At 35.7% G+C, this 17624-nt stretch overlaps 1 non-coding gene across 1 annotated transcript; it reads right to left on the reverse strand.

The window, feature by feature from the left end:
* Positions 1–7343: 7343 nt before the first annotated feature.
* Positions 7344–8193, reverse strand: LOC104085841 (uncharacterized). The gene is made up of 2 exons (XR_011412157.1): positions 7935–8193; positions 7344–7584 (listed from the first exon to the last, which is right to left on the reverse strand). It is a non-coding gene; the product is annotated as an uncharacterized protein (transcript).
* Between the last annotated feature and the right edge of the window lie 9431 nt (positions 8194–17624).

Genomic DNA, 17624 nt, shown 5'->3' on the forward strand with positions numbered 1-17624 from the left:
AAGTCAAAACACTATGCGCCTTTTGAAATGCGCACCCTTCTCAGGGATTACCGAGCAGTTATAACATTCACCTAAATATTTGAAACTGACCATGTTGTCCAAAATTCTTAACCTTCCCTTCAAGACTGAACTGCCAACTTGTAGATGTAAATCTTAATCCCACACAACACACCACATCTATCATGCCATCATGTGACAAGCACAAAAATCTCATTATGAACTCTGAGTCACCAGCAAATTACATACCTGGTTAGTTAGAAACCTTTCTCTTGCTTCCTTCCAGAAGGAAACCACAATACACAACACGTTTCCCACACCGGTAAAAAAATAATATCTGGTTCAAACCATGGTAGAAACCATCAAGAACAATTTGAAATCCATTTTCATATAACCAAGCCATTAGAGCTGAATATCCCTAACTCTACCAAGCCACGCAGGTCACCAAACCCAAGAATATTGCCACCAAAACATCTGTAGAGCCCCACCACATCATAGGTAACCAAAGAGCCGATCATACCATTACTATACTGATCTAGCCTACTACCAGTCGTTCTATTCTCTCCGAGTTTCTTATGAATTATCCTCAAGTTGACACTTCTCCTTGTCAGAACTCCACAATCCTTACCCAAAGCTCACTACAAGACATCCTAACATAAAACCACATCGCCCTAAGGCCCATAAGTTACTGTATTCTTCTTAATCACTCCCATAAGTACCACAACCGAAATGCCCACTCTAAAAATACCTTATGTGAATTTAAAATTGTTCTTTTACCTTTCTTATGTTGGACTGTAGAATCCATAGTCATACAGAATTACCGCAAGTCCAACACCATTAAATGTAAATCTCAGATTCTATCCATACACAAATCCGGAAAAATTCTCGATTGCCATATATAAATCTTGAACACATTAGAACTTACTTGAGAGTCATCCACTATCCTCAAATCTCAATTTCACCGCCCAAACGGGCCGAACTGCCTATGCTCAATTAGCACAACAACACCCCAAAGAAGTAACAGGCCTTAACGCAACCGAGCAAATTCATATAGCGTGCACACTACATCCATCACGAATAACAACTCAACTCATTCCGTGATTTTCATATAGTCATAAAGTGTAATGTAACCTGTATCCGGGAATTTCTTTACTCAAGTCATCCTCGATCTCAATCTCTGCAAGTCATAACAGATTCACAAGTATGCCTCCAATCGAAACCAGTACAACACATAACCATGAAATCAAATCGTCAATAGAAGGCTTCCCCACTTGGCTCAAAGCTATAGAAACAAAAACTCCATAACTCACAATATTCAAACTCTATTACTACCATAATACTGCAGTCATTTCAACGAAAGTTCTTCACAAGCTCAGGTAACGCAAATCATAAAATACCTTAAATCATCTGCTAAGCTCGCCTTCATCCTCGTGATGGTCAAGTCAACTTTCTCAACCAATCCAAATTGGAATCTCAACACATATACCCCGATGTTAGAAAAGAAACTCCCCCACACAACATTATAAGGAACACACCAACGTAGATTACTCCACATGAGATAACCCACATGCTTAGTCTCAAATTGGCATCTTCTATATCCTTTCGCAACCATAATTTTTATGCAATCATTTAATCTTTCTAAGTCCAAATTTATTATCAAGACATGATAATTTAATTTGTCCTCAATTTCACAATGTAAAAGACCCTTCAACACACTCATAACCTGAGACTATAAGTCATATCAAGACAGAAATTATGCACCAAATAGTCCTTTTCACATCCCAAACAAACTCATCCCAGATATTCAAACCATCTGGACACATTCTGTAGTCACATCATGCTCATCATATAGCTATTCAAGCGCTCATCAAGCCACAAATTCCACTCATAGGGACACTACTAGACATATGAGTCCAAATGTATAAGTTCACATAACTAAAGCTACCGAGCCTAAGCTGCGGTCTAAATCTGGCCTCAAGTCCTCCAGACTGGCCTATCACCAGAACACAGAATACACATCTCAAACATCGTTCATGGAATCACAAGCCGGCGATGCACAGCTGATACCGAGCGCTCACATGCGCACATGAATGCGTGGAAGGAATTCAAAAAGTTATGTTTCAAGCTGAATCAATTCTGCACGATAAGAAAAGAAAGATGAAAAATTATCCTAAATGCCTTGTAACCTCTCGAAGATAAGTATGGACGTCATCATACCGATCTGCAAGACTATACTAGACACTTGCTCATGACTTGTAGAACCTATGAACCTAGAGCTCTGATACCAATTTATTATCGCGACGCAAAATTCAACTAGCCGTGATAGCACCTAACCCAACCCATTAGGTAAGCCAATTTATAAATATCCGATTCAAATAATATTTAAATGACCCTATTAAACTCCCCAAGGACTGGTAATACAAATCATGATCTTCTAAGAATAGAATTTACAAAACTGGTATGAAATAATACATCATCTGTTCGAAATGTACATGAACAGATTGTTATAAATCTAAGGCTACCATGAACAAGAGGAAGATACAACCGGAATGCAGGTACATCTTCAGATCCAGCTCCCAACGAACACAGCAATATCAACAGCCAACATCTGCACGCAAGGTGCAGAAGTATAGTATGAGTACAACCGACCCCATGTACTCAACAAGTAACAAACCTAACCTTATGTTGAAAGTAGTGACAAACTTGCACCAAGGTCATAGTCCACTCCAATAACCAATAACATCTCATAACAATATAATTTAAAGCAGCACAAGTAATAACTCAATAATAGAATGCTCAGCTCGTATACAATTCCGAAAAATAAATATTTTCTTTTCAAGTATAACAGTAAAACTCAAATCCTTTGCCGAAAATCACTAAAAATATGAGTAAGTCTGAAAACTATGATTTTTCCAAAAGTTCCTTTCAACAATAAATAAGATGTTTCACTTTCTTTCCACACAGCCAGTGAAAAATGCATCATTATGCCCATATGCCAATATGTGTGAGAATTCATGAATGACGTGATACCGTACAACATGAGAAAAATGCATCTCTATGCATGTATGTCAAGTGCACCTCAGTGATAAAACCATATACATATTCTCAGAGTATCATTTCACTCGGTCCTCCCAGTCACTCAATTCTCTCAGTCACTCAATCCTTACAGTCACTCAATCCTCTCAGTCACTCAATCATCACATTTACTCATGCCTCACAGTCACTCAATCCTCCTAAGTCACTCGGCACTCGCACTCAGTAGGTACTTGCGCTCACTGGGGTGTGTACAGACTCCGGAGGTGCTCCTTCAGCCCAAGCGCTATAACAAGCCAATCATGACATAAATCAGTCACTCATGCTGCGACATGCAGCCTGATCACATATGTATATATATATATATATATATATATATATATATATATATATATATATATATATATATATATACATACAATATGGCATGCTGCGGCGTGCAGCTCGATCCCATAATCATCCTCACAATCAAGCCCTCGGCCTCACTCAGTCATCAATCTTTTCAGTCTCTCGGGCTCACAATGTCATGAAAATCAGCCCAAAAATGATGATATGATGAATCAATAAATAGCATCAAACACTGAGAGATGATATGAAATGAATGAACATGAATGAATTTAAAATTTCAATTTAAACAAATTCAATAACAATATGACCTCTGTGGGTTTCAATAATAATGAGATATAGCCTCAACATGATTTCAACATGATTCTCAGCTCAATAGCTCTACTACGTAGAGATTTTCATGATTTCAAATAAGTTCAGGTAACTACACAATACCACAGGAATAATGGAATCACAGTTCACACGGTGCACGCCCACACGCTCGTCACCTAACATGTGCGTCACCTCAATACCAAATACATAACATATATAATTCAGGGTTTATACCCTCAGCTCCAAGATTAGAAAAGTTACTTATCTCGAACAAGCCAAATCCAATACCGAGCAAGTTGTACAATACTCCGAAAATTCCAGTCTGCATGTATCAACCTGCATACGCCTTCCTATCTTTTCAATTCAAGCCAAACGACTCGTATCTATTCAAACAACGTGCAAATGAATCACAACTTACTCTAATGCTTACAATTTAACAATTTACCAAAAATCCCCAACTCCGCTCGAAAAATTGACAGTGGGGTCCACATCTTGGAATCTTGGGACTACGAAACGATATTCCGGAAGATCCCCCCTACACATTTACGTTTGGGACTACGAGACGGTATCTCGGGAGATCCCCTGTTGTATTTATGTGTACTGAGCTGTTACCTTCGATGAATTCTTTCTTGTTAAATTTCAGTCTTTATTTTACTGCGATATTTCATTCCTGCCTTGCTTTATTATTATATATACCAGTAGGGTCTTGACCTGACCTCGTCACTACTCGACCGAGGTTAGGCTTGGCACTTACTGGGTACTTATTGTGGTGTACTCATGCTACTCTCTGCACATATTTTCGTGTGCAGATCTATGTGTTCCTTATCAGCCGCACTGTTAGTGAGTCGAGACAGCTTTGGAGACTTCAAGGTATATCTGCCGCGTCCGCAGACCTCGGAGTCCTCTTCTACTCTTTCACATGTCCATTATCTTATGTATTTTTCTTTTGCTAGACTCTAATGTATAGAGACACTAGATTTTCCTTTTGTAGTTTGTGATTCATGATGTTCCGGGTTTTGGGATTACTGTGTATTATTTTTGAAATAGTTGGTTATTGTACATGCCAAGCGGCATGGTACCCAGTTATGTTGTTAAATTTATATTTTTATTTTATTATTTCGCAAATGTTAGGCTTACCTAGTCGTAGAGACTAGGTGCCGTCACGACGTAATAAGGAGGAAAATTTGAGTCGTGACAGAAAATCAAATCAAATTCTTACGCATTGATAATACAAATCTTATTGAATAAAACTATAATTACAGTTTAGTATCTAAAATTACAGATGAGCAAATGTGACGAACTTGCATCAACCAAAATTAAACTATTTTTTTAATATTGAGAATAAATAACTAAGTTTTAGAATTAACTAATTAGCAAAAGAATGTAATTTAATTTTTTTTATATAAGTAAAATTATTTTGAAGTTGATAGATCTCTTAGGATACAACGATTTGTTTTGATAAGAAGACCATTAGCGGTAAAATAAATCAAAAAATTTGGAAAAATTGATAATAATAGTACGTATTGAGAGCCAAACTGGTAAAAATTCAAACTCGAAGCAATAAGGATGAAATTATAGAATACAAACTATATAATAAACGAGTTGTCATTATTATTATTATTATTATTATTATTATTATTATTATTATTATTCCAAATGATAACTCCCGATATATTTTATATTAAGTTAGTTGTTGTAGAATATTAAGTTAAAATTAGTCATTTCAGAATTTACATTGTCCATTATCAGTAATGCCAACCTCTTCATTCCTAAACAGAGAAATTTAAATTTTAAATTTGTTTTATATGACAAATTATTGTTGATAAAAGTTTTTGTTTTGTTTTGTTTATTTTCATATTAGATCATAGGAATATAAATATTTTCATAAGACATTGCTGTAGAAGAGCTCAGAACTTATAATAACGCAATTGAGAACTTTTATGAGCAAGACTCTTTTTTTCACTGAGCTAGTTAATTGAGATTAATATTCGTCATTTTCAGGACCTTATATATTTTTCATTAATTTTTATTTTATAAGTTAATATATTATTTAACAATATTTATGTAATTTTTTAAAACAGTATATTTATTAATATAGGGTACACGCGTAAAACGCGTACCCTAAGACTAGTGTGCGTAATGTCAAGAACAACACTGTAGCTTTTAGGTGAAGACGTGTTTCACTTTTTAGGAAAAATATTAATTTTGAGGATTTCTTCCTTTTCACAAAAGAATTAATCAAAATAGTCGCTCACCTAACTTTTAAACTAAAAATAGTTGGCGAATAAATAATATATGTATAATTCATGTATAGTATATGTATAATTGTTTATAATTTATATGCACATGCTAGGAAAAGTATACAGTGGATTCGGCCGACTCTTTGTGCAAAAATCCCTTCTAAAGTGCCTAGGAAAGTCTCACACTCTCACTCTAGAAGTAAAATATTTCTTAACAAATGCAACTTTATATTCTGATAACATTAATTAATACTTAAAGAAAAAAAGCAGGTACGTATGAGATTCTTTAATTTTGTAAAACAGTTACTATTAATGAAGCTCTCCAAAAAATATCCTTGTTTTGACAAACTCACCTTTCAACGACCTTCTCAAGAAGGATTTATATAAGCGGAGTAGTTTTCTCTTATATACGACGAAATAGTTTAATTGACTGTAATATATACAATTATTTTTCTTTCAACGAAGGAGATTCGGATGAACCCCTACGTTCCCTAGCTCCGTCTCTGGCTCTATGTATATGGCTTGTAAACCGATTTTCAATGATTGCTCAAAGGCACATTCAGTGGCGGAGCCACATGTATCAAAGGGGTGTCAACAGACACCCCTTCGCCGGAAAATTACAATGTATAGCTCGATAATATTTTTTTAAATATGTATATATACTATATAATGACACTCCTTGATTTCTTGGTAAATTTGTTTCTTTATATTTTGACTCCCCTTAATGAAAATCATGGCTTCGCCACTAAGCACATTGACGTTAATTTTCATCATTTTTGTGATAAAGTTACTCAAGGATCAACAATTGTCTTGGGGGATAGGAAAAAATTGGAGAAGGGGCAGTAAAAAGAAAACACAAAAAAAGGTGGGGAGTGCGAATGCGACTTATAAATCACATTAGAGAACGCTACTTACAAAACGCAATTACAAATATTTAATATGATTGAATCACAGCCTATAATGGATCTAGTATTGAGCTTGTTTTCATAATCTTAATAGATGAACCAATACTATCAAGGAAATCCACTCAGTTGCTGAAGTTTCATTTATAATTATATACTGAAATAAAAAAAGAAAATTAACCTTAACTGCTACCAAATTACCATGCTTAAACTGACAGTTTAGTGAAAGCAGAAAAAACTATGATTGGAAGAAGAAATTTTAAAAATATGCTGGCAATAATGGTTACTATGTCCATGTCTATCCTACAAATATTTATTTTTTAACATATAACATAACTCTTAATAGCAATTTTGATATAATAGAATAGTAACAAGTTTTAACTTTTAACCAGTTAAATAGCAACAGTAGATAAAAAAATTATTTACACCATCAATATATATACCTAAATCCTTTGAAGAATAATTTAGTGCTGGAATTAAAGTAGTTTTGGAAAGAGACCTAAAGGCCATCAGATGCTTTGATAATTGTTTAAACAAATTGAAATTCCAATTTTATGTTCTTACATAATAAAAAAATATTTACAGGGGTAATAAATAGGGACAAAACCATAGAAATCTTTCAATCCTCAATTTTCTTATTAGAGATAGAAAATATAAAATATAAACATAAAGGTACTACAAAATATGCTGCAATTTTTAGCAATTCTTCACTCTCCTTTGAGATCACTCCAATTCTTGACCAATCTCCACTATACCTGAAATATTAAATAAAAATTAGAGGGAAGACAAGAAAAGGGAGAAAAATAATGACAACGATAAATGCAGTGTAATATCACAAATGGGTTGAGAGGGGCTAATTTGTACGCAGACCTTACCCTTACCTTGTGAAGGTAGAGAGGTTATTTTGATAGAACCTCGGCTCAAGTAATAGTGAAAAGGAAGCAACAAACTATAGCAACAAAGCAATACAAAAACGGAAGCGAACGACACAACGAGTAATAAAAAAGGGAAAAAAAAAAGAGGTTCTCTTTATTGTAGCATCTTGAAATGTATTATAAATGTGAAGAAATATGAAAATAAAGTTCAAAAATTTATGAAAAATTACCCTGCATCAATGAATCCTAGAGCAAAGACTCCAACAGCAGCTTGAGCAAGAAACTTTCTGGGAATTTTTAGAGAGAAAATGGAGTTTTCTTGGCCTGTTGAATTTTCAGAAATTTCTCTCTTTTTTGCATATGAAATTGTTACATGTTTACTTCTTCTGTCTCTATATTTCAGAAAGAGATAAGAAAAATTAGCAGAAGAATAGCAGTTGGCAAAGTTTTGTGTGAACAACATTTTCTTATCACAGCAAATGACAATTGGCAGAAATGCACAAGTTATCCTATCTACATCTCATTTTTTATGTGTGGCTATTAAGAGTTCATTGCTTATCAAGAAAAGGTTGAGAAAATAGGCAAATCTGGTCATTTTCACAAGATAATAACAATGAACTGTCCCTTTCTATTGAATTCTTGTGGATGTTCCAAAGAAAGTATTTTCAGTTGAACTTAGGTATATTCCAAGGGCTCAAGGCATTAACATTATTAAGACATGAATTTCAGTTAAAAGAAAATTTGTGAAATTAGAATTTTTTTTTAAGTGAAATCGTTATTTTACTTGAAATACTCTTCAGACTAAAAAAAGGGCAAGCGGATATATGAAACATTAACGTTCACGCAAGGTTTGGGGAAGTGTCGTATCCCATGGGGTGTGATGTAGATAGCCTAACGGTCACTAATTTTACGGCTCGAAACCTTGAGCTACGGGTCACGTGCAGACAACTTTACCATTTTGCTCCAAGATAACTCTTCAGACCAATATTTCACAAGTATTTCAAATACCGAAGTTCAATCTTTGCAAATATTAATGGCTAAATCAGTATTTGCAAATATTGAAGTTTAGTGTTTGAAATATTAAAAAAAATATTTTATGTTCAAATGGGCTAAGCCAGTATGAATTAATGGTATCTTCAAAAGGAGAAATATTATAGAGAGAAATAAGAGAAATCTCTATTAACAACGATAACAAATTCAGTGTAATCTCATAAGTGGGATCTGGAGACGGTAGTGTGTATATATACCTTACCCTATTTTATAAAGATAGAGATGTTATTTCTGATATACCCTCGGCTCAAGGAACAATGAAAATAAAGTAACCAAGCAACAAACAATAGTAACAACAATGTAATATGGTAACGAACGCGAATGACACATCATGTAATAATAAAGAACCATGAATAAGAAAATACAAAAATATTCCTAGTACTATTGGAAAGCCTAGGAGAAAAATACGGTTACTTGTCAACCTTCAACCCTAATCCTCGACTTCCACGCCTCCCATCAAAATCATATAACACTGACCTATCTTTGGATCTAATTCCCTTCCTTTTTCTAATCTCTTTATTTCTTCATGTTTCTACTTGTCAGCCACTTGATTAACAATTTTTTGTGGCCTAAAAATAGCTTATAGAAATGCTTTTTGTCAACTTTGAATGTCTTGTCTTGTTAAAAGACCCTTTTAGCACCTCTGAATAGGTAGCTAAATAAATTGGTATTTTCTGATTACAAGATCCAAACTAAAGCCCACAATGTTTCTTTGTCACAGTCTTGCAATGTTCAGTTTGTCAAGACATTTTCTTAGCTTTTACTGAATATTTTAGTTTTGTCAAGATTCAACCTACCAAGTTCAATTAGATATAGAAATCTTGTGGATGATAAGAAAATGGACGTTGAACCGAAATTAACCACAAACGTTAACATTGATTGATAATTGTCAAAAATTATACAAGGAAACAACTGTCATACTCTAACAACCCCTTACACGTCCAGCGTAGAATATTTAAAACATAAACAACTTAGCATTGAAACGTAATATTAGGTAAACTAAGAATATGCTCTACTAATATCATATAAAGAAAATGAACGTGGAATCTAACTCACCCAAAAGGAAGCTTACAATGTGAGACTAGTGGAAATTGTTTTTTGAATGAAATTGTTTTTCTTCTCATGGTGAAGATTACTTATCCTATGAGAAAACATTTTCAATAGTTTTTGACAACAAAATACCAAAATATTAAATCGAGTAAAAGAAAGAGCTACGTTCAAAATTTTAATCATAATTCATGGAACAGTCTGTTTAATCAATGCTGTATTCAACCAATATTGAGGCATATTGCTAGGAAATGGAATTGAACCATCAGATGTCTATCTATTTAACATCTACTCCCTCTGTCTCATGTGTCGTATTTCTCTTTTACACACTCCTTAAGAAATATTAATTAGGAAAGGGATTAGACTATTCTACCCTTATTTATGTCTTAAGATATAATCTCTCTTCATTGAATATTTATTCTATTTATGTGTTATCCACATCTTCAAGAACAATTATTACTAAGGGTAAAAAAAAGAAAAAAAATAATTAATTTTGTCTTGAACTTATAAAATGATAAATAATTTGAGACAACTATTTTTATTAACTATGACTGTTAATATGAGACGAAGGGAGTATTAAACTTTAAAGATTCGGGACAATATTCCTCAAAGCTTCTACATACGATTCGTTTCTTCAATGGCAAGATCTAGCCCTTGTTGAAAAAGAACATCTAGAACCTCGCCTTGCCACATCCCAAAATGTCCTGACCCGTCAAAAATTTCTACCGCAAATTTCGCATTTGACACAATTCTTGTCATAAGCGAAGATGCCAACGATGACGTATTATTGACACTTGATGTAGATTCTTCTTGTTTACTGTCTCCCATTTTGACACAAATATTATTTAGTAGCTGACGACACAAATCAAGATTATTTCCTTTCTGGTGTGGAAGATCAGACTAAGCTGCAACCACAGAGCATACTCAGACAGAACCTTGACTCAGTTACCAAGATAGATCTTTTCTGATGTGGAAGATCAGACTATGCTGCAACCACAGAGCATACTTAGACAGTACCTTGGCTCTGATACCAATTGTTGCGGAAGCCAAATGTATATAGTGTGAATGAGTCACAACTACTATACCAAAAATTATGACAACCACTAAATAATAAACAAGACAATAAGACAACAATAAAAGAACACCAGAATTTACGAGGTTCGGCCAATTTTGCCTACTTCCTCGGACACAATCAATATTTTATTCCACTCCAAAATTACAAGTGAAATAATACTAAAGAGAGAAGATACAAATGCCTTAAGAAGATAAAAGGCAAATGAGAGGTGTATTTAAATCCTAAACATTAGGCCTCCTTTTATAGGGTGAAATTCTCATTCAAAATTGTCATCCACCGATGTGGTACTTTTGCCAATTTCAACAAATCTCCACCTTGGCAAAATTCCACATCTTCAATTTTCTCTCAATAACAAATTTTGGTTGTGTCTTCATCTTCAATCTTTAGTGTTCAACAATGTTGATCAAATCCAAACAATGTTGAAACTTGACCGCAGTCACCACTTTTGTCAGCATATCAGCAGGGTTCTCCGTAGTATGAATTTTCTTCACCGTGACTCCACCTTCTTCTATGATTTCTCGTACGAAATGATACCGAACATCAATGTGCTTCGTCCTTGCATGATAAACTTGGTTCTTCGCTAATTGAATAGCACTTTGACTATCACAAAAAATTGTAATATTTTTTTGTTCAATACCAAGCTCCTTTAGCAACCCCTGAAGCCAAATTGCCTCCTTCACAGCCTCTGTAATAGCCATGTACTCTGCCTCTGTTGTAGACAAAGCAACTGTTGACTGCAAAGTAGACTTCCAACTAACTGGTGCCTTTGCAAAAGTAAACACATAACCAGTAGTTGACCTTCGTTTGTCCAGATCACCCGCAAAATCTGAGTCACAATATCCAACTACAGACCGATTGCCTTCCTGCTCAAAAACTAACCCAACATCTACAGTACTATGAATATACCATAGAATCCATTTCACAGCTTGCCAATGCTCCTTTCCTGGATTATGCATATATCTGCTAATAACTCCAATGGCTTATGAAATGTCAGGTCTCGTACAAACCATTGCATACATCAAGCTACCAACAGCATTTGCGTATGGTACCCTTGACATATACTCCTGTTCAGTTTCATCCTTTGGCGACATAGTAGTACTTAGCTTAAAATGGGGAGCAAGTGGCGTACTAATTGGCTTAGTCTTCTTATCTATGCCAAAACGCTGTAGTACTCTCTTCAAATATTCTTTCTGAGATAAACAGAGTTTCTTTGAACGTCTATCTCTTATTATCTCCATGCCAAGAATTTTCTTTGCCTCACCCAGATCCTTCATCTCGAACTCCTCCTTCAGTTGAATCTTCAACTTATCAATTTCTTCCGAATTCTTGGAAGTTATCAACATATCATCAACATATAGGAGAAGATATACAAAGGAACCATCATTAAGTTTGCGCAAATACACACAATGATCGTATTTGCTTCTCTTGTACCTTTGCCGCAATATAAACTTGTCAAATCGCTTGTACCATTATCTAGAAGATTGTTTCAATCCGTACAACGATTTTTTAAGTTTGCATACCATATTTTCTTTTCCAGCAACTTTGAATCCTTCTGGCTGATTCATGTAGATTTCCTCCTCCAAGTTTTCATGTAAAAACGTAATTTTTATATCCATCTGAACTAGTTCCAAATCCAACTGTGCTACCAAAGCCAACATAATTCTAATGGAGGAATGTTTTACAACTGGAGAAAATACTTCATTGTAATCAATTCCCTCCTTCTGAGCATATCCTTTGGCCACCAATCTTGCTTTGTAGCGAACATCTTCTTGGTTAGGAAATCCTTCTTTCTTTGCAAATACCCATTTGCACCCAATAGTTTTCTTTCCCTTCGGGAGATTGGCTAATTTCCATGTATGATTCTGATGAAGGGACTGTATTTCTTCATTCATGGCAATCCTCCACTTATCTTCTTCTGAACTTTGGATTGCGTCTTTATAAGTGGTAGGAACACCATCAGCTACAATTGAGGTTGCGCAAGCAACCGTCTCTATGAGACAAACAGGTTTCGTTATTGTCCTTTTTGGCCTGCTGGTTGCTATTGATTCAAGTTGTTGTCGAGGTTCCTGAGTTGGAATCTCCCTCTCTACTGGCTCTTCTTCCAGAGGGTAATCTTCATGAGTTTCCTCCTCTGCTTCTTGTGTAGGAAAAATAAATTTTTCCTCAAACTCCACCTGCTTTGATGCACCACCAGTTTGTTTGACATCTTCAACTGTCACCTTATCTGTTATGGCAGATTCATCAAAGGTAACATCTCTGCTGAATATAATATTCTTTGTCTCTGGACACCATAAGCGGTATCCTTTGACTCCAAAAGTAATCCCCATAAATATAGCCTTCTTTGCTCTCGGATCCAATTTTGACTCTTTCACATGATAGTATGCAATTGAGCCAAACACGTACAAAGAATCATAATCTACAGCAGGTTTTCCATACCATTTTTCAAATGGTGTCTTGCCATCAATAGTAGCAGATGGTAGACGATTAATGAGGTGGCATGCATATATAATTGCCTCAGCCCAAAATTCTTTGCCCAAGCCAGCATTGGACAACATACACCGTACCTTCTCCAGTAAAGTCCGGTTCATATGTTCTGCCACTCCATTCTGTTGTGGTGTATGTCTGACAGTGAAGTGTCGGACGATGCCATCATTTTCACAGACCTTATTGAAATGATCATTTTTGTATTCACCTCCATTGTCTGTGCGAATACACTTGATCCTCCTGCCTGTTTGATTCTTCACCATCGTCTTCCATTTGAGAAAAATTCCCAACACTTCATCTTTCCTCTTCATTGTATATACCCACACTCTTCGGGAAAAATCATCAACAAAGGTTACAAAATAGTGCTTCCCACCCAATGAAGGTGTTTTGGAAGAACCCCAAATATCAGAGTGTACATAATCCAAAATGCCTTTAGTATTATGGATCGCTGTACCAAATTTAACCCTTGTCTGTTTTCCTTTGACACAATGCTCGCAAAACTCCAAGTTGCAAGTCTTTACGTTTTTTAACAATCCTTGATCAGATAGAGCTTTCAAGGATTTTCCTCCAGCATGTCCTAAGCGCATGTGCCATAGCCTGGTTGCTTCTGCCTCTTTTTCATCACTGGATGTCACTGTCGTTGTCCCAATAATTGTACTACCACGATAGCGGTACATGTTATTGTTCTTCTAATTGGCCTTCATTACCACTAGTGCACCGGAGCATATTCTCATCACTCCATTTTCTGCAATGATTTTGAACCCTTTTGATTCTAGGGCTCCCACAGAGATGAGATTCTTCTTCAAACCCGGTACATATCGAACATCTGTTAATGTTCTAATCATTCCATCATGGCTTCTTAATCTTATTGAACCAATGCCATATGAGGTAAGAGGGTTGTTATCCGCTGTGTGGATGACTCCATATTCTCCTTCTTGAAAATTCACGAACCAGTCCTTGTTGGGACACATATAATAGCTACAAGCCGAGTCCATCAACCATATGTCTGATGATGTTGATAACTCTGTTGTAACTAATGAGAAGTCTGAATCATCACAATCAGCTACATTTGAATCCATAATGGCCTTTCCATTGTTATGTCTGGCCTTATTCTTCAACTTCGGACAGTCTTTCTTCCAGTGCCCCTTTTCTCGACAAAAGGCACATTCATCTTTGCTGGGTCTAGATCTCGACTTGGATCTTCCCTTCTTAGTCCTCGTTTGATTTTGAGGACGACCCCTCACAATTAGTGCTTCTTCTTCTCCGCCCTTCTGTTTTTCTCCCTTTCTTTGTTCATAGCTGTACAAAGCCGAACAAACTTCTCTGAGAGAAATTTCGTCATTTTCATGGAGTAGAGTACTTTCAAGGTGCTCATACTCATTAAGAAGTGACCCCAACAACATCAAGGCCAAGTCACCATCATCAAAAGTTACATCCATATTTTGCAAATCTGTGACCAACTTATTGAAACTGTTGATATGTTCATTCATTGTGGTACCAGGAACATAGGTGAAGCGAAACAGTCTCTTCTTCATGTACAATTTATTTTGACTGTTTTTCTTCAAAAATTTATCCTCCAGTGCTTTTCATAATTTACTTGCAGAAGTTTCCTTTGTGTATGGATATTTCTGCTCTCTAGCAAGGTAGGATCGAATGGTACCGCAAGCAACACGATTGATAATTTTCCAATCTTCTTCTCCAATAACATCTGGCTTCTTTTCTTCAATGGCAAGATCTAGCCCTTGTTGAAAAAGAACATCTAGAACCTCGCCTTGCCACATCCCAAAATGTCCTGACCCGTCAAAAATTTCTACCGCAAATTTCGCATTTGACACAATTCTTGTCATAAGCGAAGATGCCAACGATGACGTATTATTGACACTTGATGTAGATTCTTCTTGTTTACTGTCTCCCATTTTGACACAAATATTATTTAGTAGCTGACGACACAAATCAAGATTATTTCCTTTCTGGTGTGGAAGATCAGACTAAGCTGCAACCACAGAGCATACTCAGACAGAACCTTGACTCAGTTACCAAGATAGATCTTTTCTGATGTGGAAGATCAGACTATGCTGCAACCACAGAGCATACTTAGACAGTACCTTGGCTCTGATACCAATTGTTGCGGAAGCCAAATGTATATAGTGTGAATGAGTCACAACTACTATACCAAAAATTATGACAACCACTAAATAATAAACAAGACAATAAGACAACAATAAAAGAACACCAGAATTTACGAGGTTCGGCCAATTTTGCCTACTTCCTCGGACACAATCAATATTTTATTCCACTCCAAAATTACAAGTGAAATAATACTAAAGAGAGAAGATACAAATGCCTTAAGAAGATAAAAGGCAAATGAGAGGTGTATTTAAATCCTAAACATTAGGCCTCCTTTTATAGGGTGAAATTCTCATTCAAAATTGTCATCCACCGATGTGGTACTTTTGCCAATTTCAACAAATCTCCACCTTGGCAAAATTCCACATCTTCAATTTTCTCTCAATAACAAATTTTGGTTGTGTCTTCATCTTCAATCTTTAGTGTTCAACAATGTTGATCAAATCCAAACAATGTTGAAACTTGACCGCAGTCACCACTTTTGTCAGCATATCAGCAGGGTTCTCCGTAGTATGAATTTTCTTCACCGTGACTCCACCTTCTTCTATGATTTCTCGTACGAAATGATACCGAACATCAATGTGCTTCGTCCTTGCATGATAAACTTGGTTCTTCGCTAATTGAATAGCACTTTGACTATCACAAAAAATTGTAATATTTTTTTGTTCAATACCAAGCTCCTTTAGCAACCCCTGAAGCCAAATTGCCTCCTTCACAGCCTCCGTAATAGCCATGTACTCTGCCTCTGTTGTAGACAAAGCAACTGTTGACTGCAAAGTAGACTTCCAACTAACTGGTGCCTTTGCAAAAGTAAACACATAACCAGTAGTTAGGGTAAGAAGGGGTAGAGAAAATGTCTCGAGCCAATGTTCGAATACCAGGCGCTAGCCGCGCTACGGGGCTTGGTATTAAGAGCTCTTTGTGATTATATTCTTTTGATATCTCATTAAACCCTTAGAGACCAGCTCATATATTAACTATATGTGGCAAAATACAACTTATGCTAATGATTGAGAAGATGAAAAGGCCAATACAGCATCACATATGAAGATAATCAGTCATCAAAAGATCAATATCTGAGCAGAAAAATATTTCTGCTTTGAAACTCTCCCAAGATGTGAGCTACTACTCATATCTTTGACCAGATAGCATATTACACAACACAAACACAAGGGTGGGCTGTTATAAGGGCTTGTGTCATTATTTTAGTAAAAAATGGCTTGACGGTATGTTCTACGGTAAGTTCAGGGTCACGAGAATGAAACAAATAATAAGGAGACTCAAACGTCTCTCGAGCAGTAAAATTTGGCCCCAGCCCAAATGACCCGCCCAAGGCTGGGCTGGTCATTGACCCATCCATTTGTAGACCTCAGCCTATCTTTACCCAACATATCTCAACTCATTTAAAGTTTGGCTGATTTTTAGTCCAAATTGATTCATGAGTAAGTTTACCAAAATATTTTTAAAATAATTTTTTTTTTTTGCTTTATATGTTATATATGACCATAACAAAAGAAAAAAAATCTTATTTAGTAATTATATAATTCATACAAAAACAACACATATTAAGTAAAGCTTGATAAGAGTTGGCACGTTGGACTAGTCCGTCTTGACCTAACTCATCTTAACCCAAGTAATGACCCGCCCAATCATTGACTCAAGCCGTTTTGACCCGCCCAAAATCGACCTAACCCGTCCATTTGACACCCCCAGAATCTCTCGAGAAGAGATGCAGCAAGGTTTGAAAGCACAATTATCTCGCTTGCAAACGTATCTGAGCGGATTAAACATACGGAAGGGGTGTCTGATATTGTAATCTTGATTTACTGATGCCTAATGCAACATGCAGTTTGTGCCCTTATTTTCAAAGAGACACAATTAATAGATGGATCACAAGAAGAAGTGAAACAGGTTCAAACTAGTAAATGCTCCCTCCATTTACAGGGTTTCTTAGTATTGACAGATTGGGCCAGCTCTTATAACACATGTTATCAAAATCTTTTATATTACTTTATTTCCAATACCAATAACACAAATCTTCTTCCAACATTCTAACACTATCCTCTGTTTAGATATCAAATAATATGCATTCACCAATTTAAGAAAGCAACTGTTATTTTAAACCTACACATAGTCT

The sequence above is a fragment of the Nicotiana tomentosiformis genome, chromosome 11 (genome assembly GCF_000390325.3).
Source record: "Nicotiana tomentosiformis chromosome 11, ASM39032v3, whole genome shotgun sequence".
In the NCBI taxonomy this organism is placed as follows: domain Eukaryota; kingdom Viridiplantae; phylum Streptophyta; class Magnoliopsida; order Solanales; family Solanaceae; genus Nicotiana; species Nicotiana tomentosiformis.